Raw genomic sequence first — 25606 nt, forward strand, 5'->3', positions numbered from 1 at the left:
TAATAAGGAGTATATTTTTATGAATCCATCAAAATATCTGTTTATACGAGAGATTTTATACGGTACAAAATTTTTATAACTTTCCAATAAAATCACAGATTTTGAAAGTTTATGAATAGTTGAATACCATAAAATTTTAAAAGTCTTATTAAATACCTTCAGGTTTTAAAAGATTTTCAAAAATTTAAATTGAATACCTTTAAATTTTTTTAAAAAATTTAAAAATTTGAATTGAATACACTCAAATTTTAAAAGCTCGTAAAAATCCTATAGAATTTTGATTGAATACACCCTAGATTTTGTGGATGGATGAGAGTGGAGCAATGAGGATAGGGATAGTGTCCAGTGCATGAGAGTGATTGTACCTTGCAAGAGAATAGTGCCCGATAATGGAATTGTACCTTGAGAGACATCTATTTTAAACAATAAAAATTTTAAAGTTTTAACAAGAATAATAATAAATTAATATTTAATGAAATATTTTTTAAAATAAAGGGTCTGTTTCTTCAATTTTCAAACTTCAAACTTTTACTATTAACTTTATATTTTTCGAAAAGAATTTATTTTTTATTTTTTACAAAATATCCTATTATACATTACTTTATTATCAAACTCAAACCAAAATTTTTTCAAACTAATTTAAAGCAAAACTTTTGAATAAATGAAAGCTACACTGAGCCGAAATAAATACTAATTGTGAAGGGAAAATTAATTAAAAATCCACGAAGAAATCCAGGCCAGGTGCGAAAAGCAATGGTCGTGGAATTCCATCTGCATGTGCTGTCCCGCCGACATATGCTTTGGTAAGACCCCACATGGCATCATATGATTGGTTATACACCATATATATATATAATACTTATCCGTCCCGGTAACTATTTGTGTTTTATACGAATGTATATTATTATTATTATTATATTAATATATAGTATAAATAAAATAAATTTCTTTTTATTAGCATTGTGTGATAAAAAAATAATGATATTTGTGTAATATCCTGTAAGGTATTTATAATGTTTGGTAGATATTACAGTTACTAAAAAAAAAATGAACACTTGTTACAGAACGAATCAAAATGAAAAAATAGATAGTTTATTAAGGGGCGTATGAGTATAATATTACCTCTGTAATCCAATCTATTCTCACTTTTTTTATATTACAAAAAAAAAAAAAAAAAAAAAAGAGAGAGTAGAATGAGACGACAGAGTGAATATTTTCTTTTTTCATCTCATTTTAATGAATCATTTGAATTTTTTATAATAAATTAAAAAGTAATAATATTTTATAAATTAATAAAATTATACAAAATAAATTTTAATATTTTATTTATATATAAATTAATTCTATTTATAATAATATGATTATAATTTATGTAAAAATAAAATTATTTTAATATTAGTATTTGATAAAAAAAAATGAAAATAAATGTATTTTTCTTACTTGTTTACCACTTAGATTAAAAAATAATAAATAATTCAATTTCTATTTTTTATTTTTAATTATCTCATCTACACAGATAAATAGAGAAAAGTAAAAATCATATTGAAAAAAAAAAAAATTAAATAAGTACAATTTTTATCAAATTATTTTATTTCTTTTATTAATTTCTTTTTATTATTTATTCATTCAAATTTTATTCTCTATCTTAGGTAATATTATCATACCATCCTTCGCAAATAAAGAGGTTTTTTTTTTTTTATATAAATAAGAGAGTTATTATTACTATATTTTTAAATTATTCATTTGAGTATTTTGTTTTTTTGTATATAGATATGCACAATAAATGATAATTGATTCAGTGTTATATTTATCTCAATTGAATTCAGTTTTTTCAAACAGAATAATTAATTTTTATTCCCTAAATTAATTCATTTTCTCTATAATTTAATTTTTTTGTTATTATTAGTTTTTAAATTTTATTTTATGTACCAAACGCAACATGTACTATCTTTTATTATAATAAAAAATAAATATTTTTAATGAAACATACAAAATTAGTAAAATAAATTATTTTAATTTTGACGGAATGAGTAAAATATAAAAAAAAAAAATATATATATATTGAGGGTATTCTTATTCGGATTTTCGATTTGACCACAATAAAAATTTGAATTGAAATACACATATATTTTATAGGATATTTTAAATAAAAAATTATTTTCATAATATATTAAATAAAAATACCATTTATTTAATTTGAACTTTTGATTTATTTTATCTATTTTTAATGATTTATTAAATTGTACAATATTCACAATTTATCTATTAAAAAAATTCCATCCATTTAAAAATAAAAAAATTATGCATTTACTTTTGATATGTAATTTAAAAAATAATAGTTTTAATATGTAAAAATAGTTATATGGGAAAACAAAAATATTTTTACCTCTTATGCTTGTTTTTTTTTTAAAATAAAATATTAAATGATTATTGTAAATATGCTAAATTATAAAAGCAGTATTTATGAGGCAAAATAAACATATTTATCACAAACATTCAATATAGCAAAAATAATACATTAGTTTTTGAAGAAGAGTAAATATAATTTCTCCTACAGGTCATCATATTCAATTATTTTTTAGGCAAAATTGCTCGTAACTTCCATATGATTTTGAAATTTAGCGTAAATCTTTCGTGTTTTAAAAATTATATGGCGATCCGTTATATTTTAAAAAATATGACATGAAACTCATTTTTACATTAAGAAATTGATTTCCCATCTATATTTTTGTATGACGGGGAATTCCTATAATATTTTTAAAAGTATAAGATGGTGTAACATAATTTTTAAAGTACATGAAAGATTTACGTTGAGTTTTTGAACTATAGGAAAGTTATGAGCAATTTTATTTATTTTTTAAACCAAAAATTAAATTAAAATATTTTTTTTTGTATTTTTTATTTAAATACGTAATAGTATTTTTTTTTTTTTTAACACTAACATATGTAGATTGGATTTGGAATTGGTTTGAGACTGATTTCAAACTTCTCTCAATATATTGAAGTAGATATTTATATTTTATTTAATAAAAGGAATTATATAAAACTGATTTACAAAATGGTGTCAGATTTATTATATTTTAAAAATTATGTTAGATCTCTTATAGCTTCATAAACTCTATATCTAACTCTCTCAGTACGATGTTTAACATGCATGCGCTCAAATTACAAATGGATTTTAGAATCTTTAATTTTAAATTCTTAAAATTAAAAATATAATCATTCTTTTTATATTTAATTTGAAGAAACAGTAGTTGTTTTCCTTTTGTTTTATATTTTTCTTTGTTTTGATTTTTCTTTGAGGCAAAATATAAGATAAGTGGATATGATTGTAATTTTAGAAGTTTAAAATATATAGTTTGCAACTAATTCGTAATTTGAGCGTGTATGTCAAACACTGTTAAATAAGGACGGTCGAGGGGATTAGACGCAAAGTTTATAAAATTATAAGGTAAATAGACGTAGTTTTTATAATATGAAGAAGTTGATACAATTTTGTAAAATCACATGTGAATTTTGTACAATTTAACTTATTTAATATATTACATAAAATATCAAATTTTCATTGAATATTTTACATAAAGAATTTATTTATATTAGGTAAAATTGAACGTAACTCTCCTCTGGTTTCGAAATTCAACGTAAAATCTCAATGTACTTTAAAATTATATGACACCCTATTATACTTTAAAAAACATTACATGAACCCCACCATCATGAAAACTCCCTTATGTGATGAGAAGATAATTTTCTATCTGTATATTTTGCATGAAATAGGGTTTTCATGCAATATTTTGAAAGTATAAAGGGGCTTCGTGCAAATTTTAAAGTAAAGTGGGGATTTACGCTGAGTTTTAAAACCACACTGGGGTTTAATGTAATATTTTTAAAAGTATAAGGAAGCGCCATGCAATTTTGTAAGTAAATGGAGAATTTACACTAAATTTCGAAACCATAAGGGAGTTATTGACAATTTTGTCTTTACATTATATTAAACTATTATTTTAATTCACTTTTTAAATTCTCAAACCGCAAAATCAATATATCTTCTGGTTAATTTTTATTAATGATGCCTAACTCAAAATATATTTATTCAAAATATTATATTTAATATAATTAAATATATATATCATATTTATTTTTTAAAAATTTGAATTAACTAAATATTTTATTATTATTCTTATTTGTTTAAATATATTTAGAAGCAATATATTATATTTATGGTAGTTATCTTATTTAAGAGATTCGTGAGATTTTTGTCTTATTTAGATGATTTATATATCACTATAAATATGTACGTATTCTTATGATTGAAATAGAGACTTTCAGTTTCATATTCTAACATGGTATCAGAGCCAAATTCTCTCCGGGTATCTCTATAACCCGTTATATCTCGTATTTATTTGTATATTTTATTAATGTATTTGCTTCTATCCACGATAATGTTGTTATCTTCATGTCGTTTTCGTCTCTACTACTCCACTGACAGAGTCTACTTTCGACTTTAAAGTCGTTGAGAGTCCTGTTTTCGACTCTAACTCTATTGAGAGCGAGGGAGTCCTGTTTCCAACTCTAGCTCTATTGTGAGCGAGCGAGTCCTATTTCCGACTCTAACTCTATAGAGTGAGCGAGTCATGTTTTCGGTTCTAGTTCCGTTGTGAACGAACAAGTCCTGTTTCCAACTCTAACGGTGTTGACAGTTCTGCTTCTGACTCTGATCCAGTGGACGACTACACCACTTTTAGTTAATCTTGGCCAATTTAAATTCGTGTGGAAGATCTCGACTATATCTTTTTTCGGTAACTTATGACAAACTCAAGTTTGTTCTATAGTTCATTAATAAATATATATATTAATATATTAAGGTGTGTATGTTTGAGGGATTGGATTTTTTTTCCACTATTCATCCAATTTTTTCCCCCAAAAATATCAAATCAAACACCTATTTTTCATTTTTATATTATACTAAAAATAAATTTTACATTCAAAACATCACATCAACACCTATTTATATCACATCATACAATTATTCAAATTCAAATTTTTTATTATTTAAATCACAACTCAAAATCCAAACCTCCAAACAAACACACCATTTACTTTCGCATAAACATTATATCAAATAATTCTGATGGCGAATTGATTTGATGAAATTTGGAGAATCGACATCGGAAAATCACAATTAAAAGGGACAATAATCGAACAAATTTTGGTTAAAAGTAAATATTAGAGGTTTATTTGGTTATAGTTGGGAATTTATAAAATAAAATATTGATTTAAATTTTTATTTAAATACTATAGAACATATTTCATAAAAAATTTAATTTTTTGTATTTCAGAATTATTGATTGTCTTCTTTTGGATTTTAATTTAATTTTAAATTAGAATAATAGTTTAAATATGATATTTTGTAAAAATATTAATGTATTTTATGGATAATCATATATAATGATTACAAGTAAAAATAACTAAAACCAATCCCTTAAAAATATAGCCATTGTTTCCAGCATAAATGAATATTTAAAATAACTTATTTTAAGATGATTTTTTTTTTTCATTATAAAACACAAATACATATAATTTCCCTATGTGCGGCTGGTCTCATTTACTTTTTGCGTGTTGATATTTGAATATTAATTATTATATCAAAACGTAGCACAAATTAAGAAAAAATTGCAAAAATACTTCAATTAGTGTCTTATAATATTAATATTTATACAAAAAATTATACAAATATTAGAATATTTTTAATATTAAATACAATAAAGTATAATATTTCAACCCACACAATTAACCCCAACGAAAATATTTCGAATAAGCTAATTAAGTAAATAATAATGTATATAATTTCAATCATCTAAGTGATATATATATATATATATATAATTGTTTTTTAGTAGACTTTGTATGGAAATATTTCTGTATATTAGTCGTCGTCACTTTAATATCTTAATATTCATTCTTATTAACAAAATAACACATCGAATATTAATAATGCATGTGTTGGTATCATGTAATAAGTACAATATCGATTAATGAAATATTTTTAATGTAATATATATTTTTATGTTAATTTCAAGATCGACATCTTGTTATTTATACATAATCGAACGAAAAAAAAAACAAAATTTAAAGAATCTTTTATATATTTCGAAACCAATAGAGCTCGGACTCAACTTAACCAATATATCAATCGAAACCAATTATCGCATACAACCTAAACCCAAACCGCAAGCGACATGCCTTTTAAACACAACAATCTCACTAAAATTGAAACTCTATTTATGGAAACAATATCGATTCTCAAGTCTAATAACAACACAGAGAGTTTCACTGCGAAATAAAAGAAAAGGCACAAATCGAACAACCAAACCGTGAACCCTTCAAGGAAAAGTCCCGTGTTGAACGAGGAGAAGAACCTTCAACTTCACTGGACAGATTCATTGAAAACGACGAGTGAACGCGAACGGAACAACGACGGCGAAACTAGGGCTTTTTAGAGAGAGAGCCCGATGTGACAAGTGATAGATATGTTCTGTATGATTCAACCAAATCCAACAATATATATCAAGCAGCAGACTGATTTAGAGAAATGACCCAGCAGCTAGCAAGTTCTCATAGACCGAGTCGGGTTAGCAGGTCACCGAATACAGGCTTTATTTTGAACGGGTCGCGTTGTGAATTGTGTTTGGCCTCGATCATTCACTGGCCCAAAATATTACAAATCTCCACATTTTTTACGTGGAAAATGTGCTTAAAATGGGTGTCATCACTGTCCGAACATCGATTGGTTCCAATCCCTTAACCTGCAGACTTATTAACATGATTAGAATTCACAAAATTTTAATCAACATACGAAAACAACATCAAAGCAATCTTTTAACAGTAAAGAAACCAATGTTTTTTTAGTTTTATTAAAAAAAATTTTAAATCAACAATTTAAAACAATAATTACAGTTTTTATAGTTTCAAACATATTTTCTAATCAAAAGTATCAATATACACTTTTTTTTTTACATAAGGTGAATTTCGTAATTGACAAAACTTTTGTTCTCATTTAATCAGGGTTGTAATTAGTTGGTATTTTTTTTCAAGTTTCAAAAGACCTTTAGACACAACATCACGAATAAAGTGAAACCTAACGTCTATATGTTTGGTACAATCATGAAAAATTGAATTTTTGCACAATTGGATACCAAATTGGCTATCCGAAAAAACAATAACATCATTATGCAAATAACCAATTTTGTTTAACAGGCCCTTTAACCATAAAACTTCTTTTAATGCTTCATTTATAGCCATATATTCAGATTCTGTAGTAGAAAGAGCAACTGTATGTTGGAGTTGTGACTTCCAACTAATACATGATCCACATAAAGTAAAGATATAAGATGTAGTTGACTTCCTAGAATCTCTATCATTTGCATAATTAGAATCCACATACCCATTTAGGGTGTGTTTGTTTGGGGGATTGGATTAGATTTCTACTATTCATCCCATTTTTTTCCCAAAAAAACATCAAATCAAGCACCTATTTTTTATTTTTATATTATACTAAAAATCAATTTTAGATTCAAAACATCACATCAATACTTATTTATATCACAACATACAACTATTCAAATTCAAAATTTTTACTATTCAAATCCCAACTCAAAATCCAAACCCCCAAACAAACACACCCTTAGTGTAATCTCACTAATGTGTTTACCAAATATTTTAAACCAAAATGAACAGTATCAACCAAATACCTAAACACACATTTTAATGCATTTCAATGTTCCACACCAGCATTAGTCATATAACAACTTAATCAGCTAATAGCATATGCTAAATCAGGTCTAATACACACCATCAAATACATAATAGAACTTATGACATTAGAGTAAGGAACATTTTTCATGTAAATCACATCATTTTAAAATTTTGGACATTGTTCTTTTGACAAAATAAAATTAGATGCAAGAGGAACTAATGAGAATTTTGCATTACACATAGAAAATTTCTTCATAATTTTCTTAATATATGTGGACCGATTTAAAAACAGCACATTATCTTTCCTATCACCCACTATATTCATGCCAAGAATTACTTTTGCATCCCCTAAATATTTCATATCAAATTTTTTGCTTAAACAATATTTCACACGATTTATTGTTTCCAAACTATGACCCATTTGCAAAATATCATCAATATATAATAGCAAGAAGATGAGATGTTTACATGTTATTTTAAAATACATGCAATAGTCAAATTTACTTATAATGAATTCTAAAGATTTTATACATTAATCAAATTTTAAATTTTATTGCTTAGGGGACTGTTTTAATCCATAGAGTTATTTCCTTAAAAGACAAACATCATAAGTTTTATTTTTATCAAGATAATCCTCTAGTTTTTTCATGTATATCTTTTCGTACAAATCACCATGTAAAAAAATCGTTTTTACATCTAATTATTTCAATTCCAATTAAAATAAACAACCAAAGCAAGCACGAATCGTATACTGAAATATTTAACAACATAAGCAAAAATCTCATTATAACCTATTCTCCCATTTTCAGTATACCATTTGCAACTAACCTTACCTTAAATCTAACTTCATTTTCATCTTGTTGGACTTTATATAGCCAATTACAGTTAACAACATAACAGTTTGGCAATTTTGGCACCAAAATCCATGTATTGTTATCCTTTAAAAATTTCATTTCTTCATTCTTGCCTTAACTCATTCATCTTTATATTTTGATTTTATTGCTTCATAGTATGACTTTGGTTCATTTCTATCTAATGATTCAAACATATTACAAGCAAGCGAGGTGACATCAAAATCATTTAGCCTAAATGGTTGTCTAATATTTCGCCTAACTCTATCCTTAGCGAGTTGATAATTTTCTAGATATTGAGATTCAATTTCAACAAGTTCATATTCTAAATTTCTCTCAAGCTATCAGAACTAATGCTGGAACATCTAAATTTCCAGCACTAAAATCTGAATCAGAATTGAGTGTTTCAGTATTAGTCATACCTAGAACAAAATTCTCCATTAATTCAGCCTCCGATTCGGCTAAATTATAGTAATTTTGCTCCACCCCATTTTGAGTATTATTAGAATCACTAACAACAGAATTATCATCAATTGATGACTGATTTTGCTTCAAACGGAGCATTTCACTCTCATTAAATGCTACATCTCGATTAATAAAAGTTTTAAAATCTGACTTAGAACTTAACCAAAACCTATATCCCTTAACTTCCTTGAAATACCCTAGAAAAACATATTTTTCAGCTCTAAGCTCTAGTTTATCATTTGCAACACGTATAAATTCATAAGAACCAAAGACCCTTAAATTTGATATATCGACATTTCTCCCACTCCAAATAAACTCGGGACAAGCACTTTTTAAAGGTACTAAAGGAGACCTATTTATTAGGTAAGCGGTTTTTCTAACAGCCTCCCCAAAAGCACTTGGATAAACCCGAGGAAGCTAACAAACTTCGAACTCTTTCTAATAGAGTTCAGTTCATCTGCTCGGCAACCTCATTTTGTTGGGGTGTGTAAGGAAGGGGTTGTCCTATGTCATTTAATTTCATTTTCAACACACAAGTTGTCAAACCAAGTATTGCAATATTCAAAGACATTGTCGATTCTTAAGTACTTAATCCTTTTACCCGTTTGATTTTCAATTGAAATTTTCAAGTTTTTAAAAGTTTCAAACACATTAGATTTCTGTTCAAGTAAGAATACCCCTACTTTCCTAGAGAAATCATCAATTATCGTCAATAAATATTTTTTCCACTATGTGTGGATTCACTAGAAGGGGCCACAACGAAGTTAAGATATTCTAAAATATCTTTTGAAAAAAATTTATTTTAAGTTGGTTTTTGGGAAAAAGAAACTTTATGATGCTTCTCATAAATGCAGTTTTCATAAAATGACACATTTGAAATTTTTTCAGAACCAAAATAATTAGATTTTTGCAAAATCTCTAATATTTTATTACTTAAATGATCTAATCTCCTATGACACAGTTCAATGTTATCTTGGACAACATTAACACACAGTTCAGATTTAACAACAAGTATAGCAGTCACTATATAGAGGTTATTTCTCAAATTAGCCTTGAAAACCACTAGAGAATCCTTTGTAATTTTCATAAAATTTATTCCTTATTTTCCTTCTAGCCCTAGGGATGACACCCAACACATGATAGCCGATTATTTGACATATTAGGAACATGTCTGACATTGCAAAGTTTTAACACATTTTCCGAGTTAAACCTCAAAAGAACAGTCCATATCCCCTATCACTACAAATCCTATTATCAGTTATTGTCACAATACAATTTCAAAGGGTTTTATAATCGCTAAAAAATTCTTTAAAATGAGTCATATGATAGGTGCATCCATTCATTTATGTTAAAATCAGTTATATTTGAACATTCAACAATTACAACAAAGACCTCACCCAAATAGTCATAATTTAAAATCAAATTTGTTTGTTCATTTGAAATGGTATTAATAGGGGCTAAACCATTGCTAACATTGTTACTATTATTATTAAAAGTACGGTTTTTCTTAGGACAATTCCTAATGAAATGTGAAGGATCTCCACAATTAAAACAACGGTTGACGTACTTAGAGGGGGTTTAATACCTATTCTTAGACTTACTTCTAGATTTCTTCTTATGTTGACTATTGTAGGAACTATTCCCTTGCTTATTGTTATTAGAAGAAGACCCATCTTACTATCTCTAAAGGAGATCTACTCCTAACATGCATGACTTCACCGTGTGACTATTTACTAGCTTTATAAAGTTGCAAATCCATTTCTTTACTTTTTAAACCATTTATAACAACATCAAGTGTAATCACATCCCTAACATATTTTATCGCTGATTTTACATCTGAATATGAACTATGAATGACATCTAACATGACAATAGAGTTGTAATCATCTATATTTTTTTATCCCACTTCAGTTTTATATCTTGAATTAACTTGGTAAAAATATCTAAATTTTCATCTATTGTCTTAAAAAGGTCTAATTTGAAGCTAATTTTTTTTTTCTAAAAGGTGTACCCTGTCTGGAAGAGAAATTTCAGTAAAAATATTGTTGATTTGTCTGACAAGTCCTTAGTCGATTCATAAACCCCTAATTTTCTAATTACATGGTCAACTAGGTTCAAAATAATACACGATGATGCTAGCTCATCCAACTCATTCCTCTTAGCAAGAATATGATCAGCTATTTGTTTTAGTTCAACGACTTTAATCAACCTTTGAGTTATAAGGACATCTCTCATATTCTGTTTTCAAATAGCAAAATCAGTTTTTCCATCGAAGGGTTGTATATTAAAATAAGATTGGTTTGCCATTATATTAAATCTGAATTTAAAATAATTTTTCAAAAGGAATCAGATTTTAAGAAAAAAAAAAAAACCACCCATATTTTCACAAAGAACAGAAAGGTTATGAAAAACATATTTTAATTTTTGATAACTCAATACACCACCAGAAGAGATCTAGAAAAGCAAAACAGATTACCAACTAAATACAACTCAAGGTTATCAAATGTTAACTAATCTGTGAGTTAGTTTATTTAGATTCCAACTTATCAGGCAGTTAATATTGACAACAAAAATAGGTTTTCTAACTGCTCCAACCAAGACTGAACAACAAAACAGAAAACAGCCACAGAAAAAGAAAAGTCACAATACACAATAACTAGTCTACAACTCTAATATGAAAATAAAATTTTACTCAACTTCTAGCTCCGCAACAATCTTTGGCTTTCTTTTCGTATTCCAATTGTCACCTCCACCTAGAAATTCCTTTTAACTGCACACTTAAGAGACTAATTAGTAATGTTTGGATGATTCAACAAAGGCGCTGTACAATTCAACCATTTAAGTTTGTAAATCGATTCCAATCTCCTACAAGAACAAATCAGGTCTTATTCAAGGAGATCCACTCTGTACAGCACTGAAACAACCACACTAAAACAAGTTTTTCACTTTAACAATATCAAACACTAATCCAGGGCAACGAGATTAAAAATCGAACCAACTTGAACTCACTTTTACAAAAAACTTTATTAATTTTTCAAAACGAGAACAAGATGTTCACCCGAACTCAAAAAATCAAAATTCCAATAAACTAAACAAGCTGCTTAAGCTCTTATACCACTTGTTATGCTAATTTCAAGATTGTTAGTTTGTTATTTACACATAATCTAGCGAAAAAAGAAATCTAAAGAATCTTTTATTTATTTCTAAACCAATAGAGCTCGGACTCAGTTTACCCAATATATCAACCGAACCCAACTATCGCACACAACCTAGACCCAAACCGTAAACGACATGCCTCGTAAACGCAACAGTCTCACTAAATCCGATACCCTATATAAGAAAACAACATCGATTCTCAAGCCTAATAACAATATACATATAGTTTCATTGCGAACATCAAGAAAAGACACAAATCAAACAACCAAATCGTCAATCCTTCAAGGAACAAGTCGCGCGTCGAATGAGAAAGAAGTACCTTTAACTTCACTAGATAGATTCAACGGAAACGACGAGCGAACGTGAACGGAACAGTGACGGAAAAACTAGGGCTTTCTAGAGAGAGAGACCCCGATGTGGCGAGTGATAGATATGTTATGTCCGATTAAACCAAATCTAGCAATATATATCAAGCGGTAGACCGGTTCAGAAAAACGACCCAGCAGCCAGCAAGTCTCTTAGAGACCAAGTCAGATTAGCGGGTTGCTGAATATAGACTTCAATTTGGGCGGGTCGCATTGTGAGCTGTGCTAGGTCTCAATCATCCACGGACTGAAAACATCACACACACACACATATATATATATAGCAACAATTTCGATGTTGATTTGATTCAATCAATACATATAATCAAAGAAAATATCGCTTATTCTATATAGCATAATATAGTATTGTGTCATACAAAATATTTGTTATCTCAAATTATATCATATGCTATCGAGTATGTGTGCTATATTTTGATTATATATGTTGTCTGAGTCAAATCACTATAGTAATGATTTGATTTAGTTAGCACTTAAACCAAAACGTATAAATATATATATACACATACGATACACTTAAATAATCAAGATATATGAATATCATCATTTATAAGACTAGAGTCATATCTGATCAATTAATTAAGTGCAAAGTTCTTGACCGAGAAATCACATATTACTTCCAAGACAAAATTATGCTTCATCTATCTCAATTCAAAGTATTTTTTTTGTTATTTTTGTTTGTCTCACTAAAAGATATTTATTTTTTATTTTAGTAAAAATAATTATACATTAATACCAAAGTACCATTGACTTTTAATTGCATTACAAAAATATCATTACACATACAATTATTTTATACATAAATTTAAATGACAAAAATGTCAAAATCTCTTATATACTTCTATCAATCAATAAAATACTATTATTTCTTAATTTATTACAAAATCTCAAAGCAATATTTTCATCCGGGACAGAAAGAATAATATATTTATTAATTACATCCTAGTGACATTATATTGTTAATAATAATATATTTATTAATTACATCCTAATGACATTATATTGTTAATATTTCATCAATTTATCTCAAAAATTTATCTTTTGAATTACAAAAAATTTAAAATAAATTGTACGGCGCATCTTTTAAGATATATAATATAGCTTCAATACAAGTTTGGCAATGAGGTATTTTATCTATTATCTCAATGCTATGTTTTGTAGCTCCTTAAATTTATTTTAATAAATTAACTATTTTATAGCTCAATGAGGTATTTTATCTATTATCTCAATACTGTGCAAAAGGCCACGGTTATCTATTATCACATTTTTATATAGATAACTCAAGTTATTTTAATCGAAACTATATACCACAAATTTCTAATAATGTTAATTATCAAATATTAAGTTTGTATATATTTGAAGGTTTTTTGAAATTTTTTATCACTCATCAAATTTTTTTCTCTTGAAAACATCAAATCGAATATTTATATTTTTTCTATTATATTACAAATTAATTTTTAAATTTTACAATAACACTTATTTATATTATATTATACAATTATTATAATTTAAATTTTACTATTCAAAATCCACACCCCAAAAAGATACTTGTTTAGTTGTTGATTGAAATTAGTTTGAAATAAAATGTTGATTTAAATTTTTGTTTAAATAGTAATTTTAATTTAATTTTTTGTGAGAAAATCAATATATTTTTATTGGCAATCAGGTGGGGTGAATAGTTGGAAAAAAACTTTTTTTGCAGAGCTTTTAGTTTATTAAATAACTTTATTGTTTGACCCGTTAAAAAATTAATTTACATGTTTGGTAAATTACCTTTTTGAAAGAGTTCTTTTGGACCAAAAAAACGAATTTATAAAAAGCTAATCTACCTAACATTTTAGAAGAAATATTTCATTTTAATTTTGTTTATTTCTTATTTATCCTTAAAAATTAATTATTTATTTCATACATATAAATATATATTTTTATTATAGTATTTATTAATTATTTTAATTAATAATAATATATCTTTTTATTAAATTATAATTTTATTTTTGTAACAATTAATATTATTAAATATTATATATAAATTATTTTATTTGTAAAATATATAAATCTATTAAAATTAAATCAAATACTAGAAAAGAAATTAGTATTAATTTATTTATATATATATATATATTTTATTACATGAATTATACATTAAAAATTAATAAACAGTAACTAACATAATAGATATATATATATACACGAACAATTTATTATTTTATATTTTACACAATTTTAATAAAAAATTATTATTGTATTTTAATAAAAAATATATATATATTTTTTCAAATATAAAAAATAAAAATAAAAATTTTATAATATTCTTATAATTTTAAATAATTAATAACAAAAATTCTAAAAAATATTAAACCAAAATGAACAAAATTAAATATTTTAAAAAATAACATATATATATCTTTAAAATCGAACAATTGTTTTCCCAAACACGTCAATACAAATAACTAATTGAATTAACTAGTCAAACCAACTAATGAAATTATCTAACAGCTAACCGCTAATTGAATTAGCTAACAACTAAAAGATATCAGTTAATTATCAAACTCACTCTTAAGTTTGAAATCATGTACAAACACAATAATTTTTTTTTTTATTTATTTATTTTAAATAGCGAGTTGGATGTGATTTTTGTGAGATAAAATATTATATTTTTATAAATTATCTAAAAATTAAAATTAAAAAATAAAAAAACTTAAAAAGTAAGCAAATCAATTTTTGATTTTTTTTTTTCAATTTATTTAGTATGTAAATATAATTCCCTAAATAATAATAGTCATTTTTCATACAGAATATCAAATCTAATAAATTTAAGGAAATCACAAAAATAGAAATACAAAAGTAAATAAACCATAAATCATGGCCATTATTAATATTAATATTAATATTAATATTAATATTATTATTATTATTATTATATCCATTGAAATTGGATAGAATCGACAGTTGATAATAAGTCACAACTTTTTTGGTTGTTATGATACGTGGTCGTTTTACAAATTCCACAACTTTTTTTTCAGTAATGTCCACATCGAAAACGATTAATGTCCACAACAACTTTCTATATGTACGAAATTAATGTATTTAATCGAAAACGAGTAGGAGGATTGAGACTTGGGAATAATAATAATAATAATAATAATAATAATAAAATTGTGAATATATGTATATTAATTTGAATCAAAATTGGACACATCAAACAAATTAAAGGTGTGACGTTGAAAATAGAGTAACGGCCACTAATTAATTATGTAATCATTATTTAACAGTGACTTTCAACAAATTTTCCTATAAACTTTCAAAAAGGTTTTTCATATTTTTTCTACATTTAGTTACTGATAATTAACTATTGTGGCCACAATCAAAATCCCTCTAAAATTAATCAATTATTATTATTATTATTATTATTATTAGTGGTGATCAAGTTTTATCTCACATATATTGGTTTTTATTTATTTATTTATATTATTATGAGTTAAGTGTCTAATTGCATGTGAAATGACTATTTTGATTTTATTTTTATATTTTTTTACTAATTTTAGAATCACGTATCGTTACTGTCGAGTGTACGCTGGGTGCACATCTGATAAATATCATAATTTGTAATTACTTCAACAAGAAAAATCACACTGAACGAAATATTTGTAAAAAGTAAAATCTAGAGATTACAAATGTTTGAACTCATGATATGTATTGTTGTTAATATGTATTGTGTTTGTGAATTCGATGGATTTAAAACTTAATAATAATAATAATAATAATAATAATAATAATAATAATAATAATAATAATAATAATAATAATTTGTTGTATTGTGAATGACTTGCGTTTCTTTTGATGAGTTTGGAAAATATTTGGTTTGAGTTTGATATAAAAATTATGTTAGATGAAATATTTTGTGAGAAGAAAAAATTATATTTTTAATATGTAATATATTTTTACAGGAACGTCTAATAATTATACAAAAAAAAATTAAAGTTTTATTAAATAAATAATAAAAAAAGAAAACTCTCCCTAAATTAAAATATTTTCCCAATTGAAAAACGAACATATCGTATCAAGTAAAGTTAAGTTCATCACTTTCATTTGTTGTTATTATTATCAAAATTATTGAAATAGATTGGAATTTCCGACAATAGAAAGTAATTTCCAAGAATGTATAGTAGTTGTCACGTGGGGCCTTTTAACTACTCCATGAGGAATCTATTTGTCCATTCATTACAATAAAGTCCAAATACCTCCACTAAAATAATAGTAATAATAAATAAATAAAATTAAAAAAAAAAATTCATTTGTCCATTTGTTTGATTATATATATAAGAAATGTGTGGTAATGAAAAATAGTTGATAAATAAAATAAGATAACTACATAAGTACTTTATATTTTAATTTTTTTTATTATTTCCAAAAATATTTATATTCTACAAAAAAAAAAGTTAATCAATAATGTTAAAAAATATATATTAATTCAGTTCTGCTTAATTCTTTCAAATCATTGGCATGATTATTTCTTTGGGTAATTCGAATATTTAAATTTAATTTGAAGTTTTTTTGTTATTGTTCCAAATATTTATTAAGATCTATATTTATTTTTTTAAAAAAATAATAATAATAAATCTTTTGATGGTCCTCTTCTTTGAATAACTTATTATGTTTAGTCATTTTGTTAAAGTAAGAAATCTTCGTAAAATGTAATATAAATCATAGAAAATCAACCATAATTTTAAAAATAAAGTAGATTGTGGATAGTTAGATATACATAACTATCTTAAATATATATATATATATTTTAAAATTTAGTTTTATTTGACAAAATTTCTAAAATATATTTATATTATTCTGATGAGTGTGACTCAATATGAAAAAAAATGGGCAATGTTAGAGAGTGATATAATTAAGTCAACATCATATTAGGAGAAGGAGCCATGTGTGGAAAATTCCGATTTGTTTGCGATGCTGGAGTCGTATTCAAGTGGAACTGACCTGATTTACAAGTTGACAAGTAGTATATATGTTGAGGATACATTTCACTAATTTGACGTAACTCTATTGAATTCTACTATGACATTAAGAATATAACAAATAAAATAATATTATTATTTTTTAAATATTTATTGGACTATTTTGTGGAATTTTTTTGAGTTAATTTCTTAATATTATTTCATTCATTCATGAAATCAAAATTTATATTATAAAGTTCAAAAAGTGGAATAACTATTTATTAAGATTTTCATATATGGTTTTAATTAAGAAAAATAACAGAGGTATTTAGCACTCACTACATATGATAGTAAAAATGTTATTTAAGATAATGCACACAGATGATTGAAATGTCATTTATCATACAAACAAATCTTTTATATATTATAAAATATAATATCAACATTTTCAACAATTATATATATATATATATTGGGTATTTTTTATGCTTTGATTTTTATTATTTTAAAAATAAAGTAACTATTAGTATGATATATAAATTATATTAGTATCATTGAAGATTAAGATTATTTGGTAAAATGGTTATTTTTCTTAAAACATAATTAAACATAACTATTTGAAGTAATAAAATTATGATATATAAATATTATTCTCTTAATTCAAGCAAAAAAGTTTGATATATAAATTTAAAATAATGCTCATTCCGTCTCACCTCAATTGTTTGATTTTTCAGATATACGAGAATTTGAGCAATACATAATTATCAGTAAAAATAATTATTTTATAATAAAAATGTGGAGTTTTTGGGCCAATGATTTGGAGGCCCACCAGATCCTCAAAATCCGACCCGCCCATATTGCAATTGGATCCAGTGACCCGTGGTTCGACCCGGTCTTTTGCAAGACTCATTGCCAACCATCGATTGAGGGTTTCAGTGCCGTTGGATCGTGTTGCTTGATCTGATATTGTTTTTCTTTGGTGAATCGCCGCGGTTCATTCTGGATTAACTATATCTCAAATTGCGATATTTGTTCTCAAACCCTTTCTCTGCATGTCGTTGCTTCGGATTAATGTGCTTTGCGCTTTCCGGTGTTCCTGTCCGGCAAAACTGGTGAATCAACCTTCCCCTTCGATGTCCATCTAGATCAGTGGTTGTTCATCGGTTTGGTTTCTCGATCCTTTGCCTACTTGTATTGTGCGGTGTATTTCTCTGTTCGCGGTGTAGTTAGGCTTGAATCATTAAAGTTTCCATAGATTAAGGTTCGATTCATGTGTTTGTTGCATTTCCTTGGCTTGCCATATGTGGTTTGGGTCTACGTTGGGTGTGATAGTTGGTTTCGGTTGATATATGTTGGATAACCTGAGTCCGAACTCTTTTGCTTTCGATATATAAAAGATCCTTTAAGTTTTCTTTAGATTTTGTTCGATTATGTGTAAATAACAAGTTGTTGATCTTGAAATTGCAATAATAGAAAATAATATAAAGTAATTATAAATTAAAATTTAGATAACTAATTATTTTAATTAAATTTAAGAAAATTATAAGTCACGAAATTTAAAATGCAAAATATATAATTATTTTTCAAAAAAAAAAAAGAGACAAATTATATGAGACAAACATAAATAAAAAGATATAGACAAATTATATGAGATTATAAGAATAGTATTCAAATAGTAGTTGATTGTACTTTTTGTGTAAAATTTGTTTTGTTCTTTTATTCCAATTTGATATAATAATATTGACCTAAATAAATATCATTGTCAAGGTATTTGTAATGTGCAATGAATGCTATAATTACTTAAAAATAAAATGTAAACGATAAGCTTTATAGACAAAAAAGGGTAAAATATACTATATTTTTGATCGAACGAAATTAATAGTAAGAGCATGTCAAACTCACTGCATTTATTTAGTGGATTGACTTGGTTTTGAGGGCCCCATTTTTTACTTAAAAAATGTTAACACTATTTTTCCACCAATTTTAAAAAATATACTCTCTTTGTCCCATTTCTATTTATTCATTTACTTTTTGTACAAAGTTTTAAAAAAATTAATACTCCATCCGTCTGCTTTTAAGGGTCATATTTACCTTTTATGTCATTGTACTTAACATTAAAAATATCCTTATATTTGTATATTTTGGCATCCCAGTGGTGTCTACTGGCAGAGATGCCAAATATTCTTCGATAGCTTGCCTGTCAATGGTAGGAGTGACCTTTTGCTTTTGCTTCTTTGCCCCAGACCCGCCTGCAGCAGGCGCCTGCCTTTTTCTTCTTGGGGCAGTAGCCAAATGAGGAGAACCAAGCGCCAAGACTGGAGGTGGAGCAAGTCTCCCAACCAATTGGTCGGTCGAGGGAGCAATCACAGACCAGGTAGCCGACCACCAAGCAGGAAAAGTTTCGGTCGCTGAAGGTTTCAGGCATAAAGGTAAGTATGAGTTGGAGGTGATGTAGTCGGTGAGATGGGAAGCATAGGTCGGGATAAGCTCGGGAATCACTAGTCCTTCCGGGCTTTGAGGTATTAGGTGAGGACGGGCCAGTGGTCCCGGTATACCCTGACAACAACCAAACTGTCGGGCCAAAAATTAGGGTTGATAGTTGTAAATGTAAAATAATCTGCGGCTTTTCTTGTCCGACCTTCTACTAGAAAATAGAGATCGGGGTTTCATTGCAACATCCCACGAAAAAGAGTAGGTCGGATGAGGAAGAGGATCGGGATGAGTTTGAGGATGAGATGTGTCGGGATGAAGTAAAAAGAGATCAGTCGAATATTGTATCAGAGTTTCGTATACGTAGAAGCGGGAATTGCTACGATCCTCAGTTAGAATTTGGGCGATGACAGGGTCAGATGGATACAGATAGGAAGAATTAGGGGTTAATTTGGCTAGGGCATAACCTATGGACCTGTATGGGTTTGGAGCAATAGGGAGTCGGCCAAAGAATGCAGAGGGGAAATACAGACGGAGCCACAGTTCTAGGAACCAGAATGGTCCCGAAGCTGCAGTATCTGCCTTTTTAGTATCAGTTAGACGGGTAGTCACTCGGGTTAAACCCTCAAAAAGGTTAGCTAAAAAAAGGGTTCCCAACGAAAAAAATTGGCCGCAAGCCAGTTGAATAGCCAGATCAACTTGAGTAGAGAGAACGAGTTTAGAAGGGGAAAGAATGATGTATCTGAAAAGAAAAGAAAAGAATTCAACCAGAATATCCAACTTCGAAAATGCGAAAGAAATTAAAAAAGGGAGAAGATGTACCTGCGGAGCCAGAAAAGGAGGAAGGCCGTATGTTCCAGTTCAGAAACAGGGGTACCTTCCTTACCATTTGTTAACAAAATTAGTCCAGCCCCTTTCTTTTTTAGGGAGCTTGGCCAGGGCCCAATCCGCATGGTTGGGTGAAGGTTCTCAACCCCCGAAAGAAACCAGAACAGGATCGTCGCCTACGATTGGCAAATGTACGATAACAGCTACGTCCATCAAGGTTGGCCTGATAGGACCCGCAGAGAGGAGGAAGGCACCCATCTGAGAATGCCAAAAGGCTACCATCGCCAATAGGGCTTTGTCGTGAAGGTAGAGAGGTTGCGTTGAAAGGAGGATAGCTTTATCAATCCCTTGATTTTTCCACTGTTCTTCGAAGTGGGGGATAAGCCTCGCATACCATTTACGATAGGCGTCTTTTGGATCAGTAAGGTGAGTTCTGATACTGTCCAGAAGACGTTCTGGCTTGAACGCAGCATTTTTAACGATGATTCGAGAAACTTGAGCAATAACGGATCTCATGCGATCAGCGTCTGCGGTGGTGGTGCAATAAGGGCGTATGGTAGGGGTGAGAACTTTCGAAGCCACAGAAGGCACTGAGGGGTCAGCCCCATCGAAATGAAGAGCGGAGACATATTGGTTAGCCATTTGCGTAAAGGCGAAGAAGACGAAGAGGAAGAAAGATTCAGAGGAGGCAGTTGGATGAAGAAACAGAGAAGAATTTTCAGAACTCCGAATGCGTGAGTTTGAGAGGGTGAAGGAAGGGTTTTACATAAACCCCTTGATTTGACGCAGAGTAGTGTTATGATCACACTCTGCAAACCCCTAAACGTCACGTCTCCCGCACTTCAAGGAGTGACGTTTTGGCGTTAGGCGGGAGGAGGCAAGTTGTTGAGCATAAAAAAATGGTAGGTAGGGTTTTCGAGAATGGGCCTACCAAATTAGGTTAAAGATTTATTCAAGTTTAATGGGCTTTCAAAAGTCCAAATATAGATGTTTTTTAAGAAAGAAACTGCCTCGGGAAAAAGCAGATTAGGTGAAGAAGCTTCCTCGGGAGAAGGCAGATCGGGTGGCGATCAGGTCGGGTACGGAGCTCAGGAGTAACAAGGTCTGGTGCAAAGGTCGGGTACAATCAGGACCGGCCTGGAGATTCGGGTGTAATGAGGTCGGGACTGAAGGTCGGGTGCGATAAGGTCGGACAATGAGGTCGGACCTGGTCGGGCCAAGCTTAAAGGTCGGGCGTGATAAGGACGGACACGGAGGTAAGACGGTATGAGGTCGGGACTGAAGGTCGGGTGCGATAAGGTCGGACAATGAGGTCGGACCTGGTCGGGCCAAGCTTAAAGGTCGGGCGTGATAAGGACGGACACGGACGTAAGACAGTATGAGGTCGGGACTGAAGGTCGGGTGCGATAAGGTTGGACAATGAGGTCGAACCTGGTCGGGCCAAGCTTAAAGGTCGGGCGTGATAAAGACGGACACGGAGGTAAGATGGTGTGAGGTCGAGATTGAAGGTCGGGTGCGGTAAGGACGGACAACGAGGTCGGGCGCAATCAGGACGAGTTCGAAAGTCGGGTATGATAAGGTCGGGTAAATAAGTAATAAGGCTGGGCAGTGAGGTCGGACATGAACAGGTCGGGTAAAGAAGTAGCCAATGTGCAGGTCGGGTGAGAGAGTAGTTTCTGATAGTGGAGGGAAGTTTCAACTGGTGAGCGGTTTTTGAAGGTTCGACTTGGTGGGTCGGTTAACACACGTGACAACAGAAGAGAATTTTTGGGGCGGTTGACAGCGTTTTTTGTAACCGACCAGATGGCGGTTCGAACCGTTTCTTTAAAGGGTTTTAAATAGGTCTGTTCCTTACCTGAGAAACCATCTTCAATCGACATCAAATTCAAGAGAATTGCTTTTGGGGATCACCACTTTATTTTCCAGTCTATATTTTATATTTTCCTATTTTATTTATGTATTCTACAGTGTTTAGAGATTCCTAATCTCGGGCATTAATTATATCAAATTCGAAGATATTTTCTCATTTTCGGATTTTACTTTTTATTGTTGAAAAAATACATCAACAATCTCTAAGAAGTAATCTTTAAAAAAATTATATTACTATCGTTTTAGTTTTAGAAATTAATAGTATTACTTTCTAAAATAATGATAAAGATATAGTACTATGTGTTGAGCACAAAAAAAAAACGATAGGTAGGGTTTTCGAGAATGGGCCTACCAAATTAGGTTAAAGTTTGTTCGAGTTCAATGGGCATTCAAAAAGTCCAAATATAAACGCTGTTAAGGAAAAAGCTTCCTCGGGAGAAGGCAGAGATCGGGCGTGATAAGGTCGGGCACGGAGCTCGGGCATAATAAGGTCGGGTGCAAAGATCAGGTGTGATAAGGTCGAACGCGGAGCTCAGATACGATAAGGTCGGGTGCGGAGCGTAGGTATGATAAGGTCGGGTGCGGAACCCAGTCGCGACAAGGTCGGGTGTTAAGATCGGATGTGGTAAGGTCAGGCAATGAGGTCGGGCGTGATAAGGTCGGGCACCGAGGTCGGACGTGATCAGGTCAGACTCGGAGGTCGGGCGTGATAAGGTCGGGCAAGGAGAACAGTCGTGACAAGGTCGGGCACTGAGGTCGGACGTGATAAGGTCGGGTTTGAAGATCGGGTGTGATAAGGTCGGGCACTGAGGTCGGACGTGATCAGGTCGGGCTCGAGGTCGGGCATGATAAAGTCGGGCACAAAGATAAGAAGGGATAAGGTCAGGCTCGAAGGTCGGGTGTGATAAGGTCGGGTAATGAGGTCGGACATGAGCAGGTTGGGCTTGGAGGTCGGGCGTGATAAGGACGGGAACTGAGGTCAGATGTGATCAGGTCGGGTACGGAGGTTGGATGTGATAAGGTCGGGCGAAGCGAAGTCAGGCAAGTCAGGAGATTAAACAAGGGGAGGACGGGCAAGAGAAGACGAAGCAACAGATGTGCAGGTCGGGCGAAAGAGCAGTTCCTGGACAGTTGAGGGAAGTTTCCACCGATGAGCGGATTTGAAGGCACGACTCGGTAAGTCGGTTAACATACGTGTCAACAGAAGAGAGCTTTCTGGGCGGTTGACAGCGGTTGTTGTAACCGACCAGACGGCGGTTCAAACCGTTTCTTTAGAGGAATATTTAAGGATTGTGGTCAGCAATTGACAATTCATCTTCAATCGACATCAAATTCAAGAGAATTGCTTTTGGGATCACCATTTTATTTTTCCAGTTTGTAGTTTTATTTTTCTATTTTATTTATGTATTATACAGTGTTTAGAGATTCCTAATCTCAAATACTAATTATATTAAATTTGAAGATAATTCCCTATTTTCGAATTTTACGTTTTATTGTTGAAAAAACGCATCTAACTGTATGATTTACTAGTATTCCGGTGATAAGTATGTTTTCGTTTTCCCACACCCAATGGATATACTGTGACGGCGGCATATTCTCTTTTAATAAACTACATACATCTGTGCCAATTCTTTTTTTTTTATTCATTTTTCTAGTATAATTTTTATTGTTCTTTTTTATTTTTTCCTATTTTTTATTGGGTTCATTTTATAAATTATTTTCAAAAGGGTAAAAGGAAAAAAAAAAACTATATAATAAAAATTGCATAAGTTTTGGAACATGACAAATTAGTAATAATAGCCGATTTCGGATGGTTTCTAGGTTTTGATTGTATTGTTTCTAAAATAAAATAGCAGTTGGGGATAACTGATAAGGTGCTTATGATGGCTAATGTTTATTAGCTATAATTAACACATGATACAAATACATAGTAAACGTGACCACTAAATTTGGATCATAACTCATTAAATTATTAATTAATTAATAGTTTATATAATACATGTTATGTTATGATTGATTTCAATATAATGTATTAATCGTTAATACAATTCAAATACTTATAAAATATTAGTACCCATTGTTAGTTCTATTTTGTTTGTGTAATAAATTTATATATATATATATGTATATATATTATTGTGCTCTTTAATAAATGAGAAATAATTGCACATGTAATAATTAAGATTAATCAGCAACATTATTAATCAACACCTAAATTGCACCATATAAATTGATAAAATCAATATATATATATATATATATATATGCATATGTATTATATTATTGATTTTGAACATTCAAAGTCACAGTACCACGATCACCTATGTCGGGATGAACTAATAATATATAATTAATTGATAATATATTTTATTCAAGTTAGAGAAAAAGATGAAAGTGAAGTATATCCTTTCTTTTGCTGACAGCTAACCTAACTTCTAATTTTATTTTTATATTTAATAAGAATCAAACAAAAATAATTAAATCGAGATAATATTAAAATATGAATAAAGTAGCTTTATCAATTTTGGATTTTACCCTTAATATATATATATAGTGAGGTCAAGTTTATCGAATTAAATAAAATATTAATAATTTTCCATAGTCCTGGGGTTGACACTTGACGCACTTCAACCTAAATATATATATATATATGGGCATCGTTATTTAAATATTCTCTAAATTAAAATTAAATTACATCAATGTATTCTAATTTGCTATATATATTTGGAAAAATTTGTAACTTCAAAATACCTTCTGGTTTTTTTTTTTTTTTTTAAATATTATTGTCGAAAAAAATCACTTCAGTCGGCTTAATTAGAAAAGTCTTCCTGAAAAGTTTCTCGGGTTTCTCAATAAAGATCCTGACTATCTCGCGATAAACGGATAATTAAAGTAAAAAAAAAAAAAAGCAAAATAAGGCTCGTAA

This window comes from Andrographis paniculata, unplaced genomic scaffold, assembly GCF_009805555.1.
Source record: "Andrographis paniculata isolate CXL003 unplaced genomic scaffold, ASM980555v1 Contig37END, whole genome shotgun sequence".
Classification (NCBI taxonomy): Eukaryota; Viridiplantae; Streptophyta; class Magnoliopsida; order Lamiales; family Acanthaceae; genus Andrographis; species Andrographis paniculata.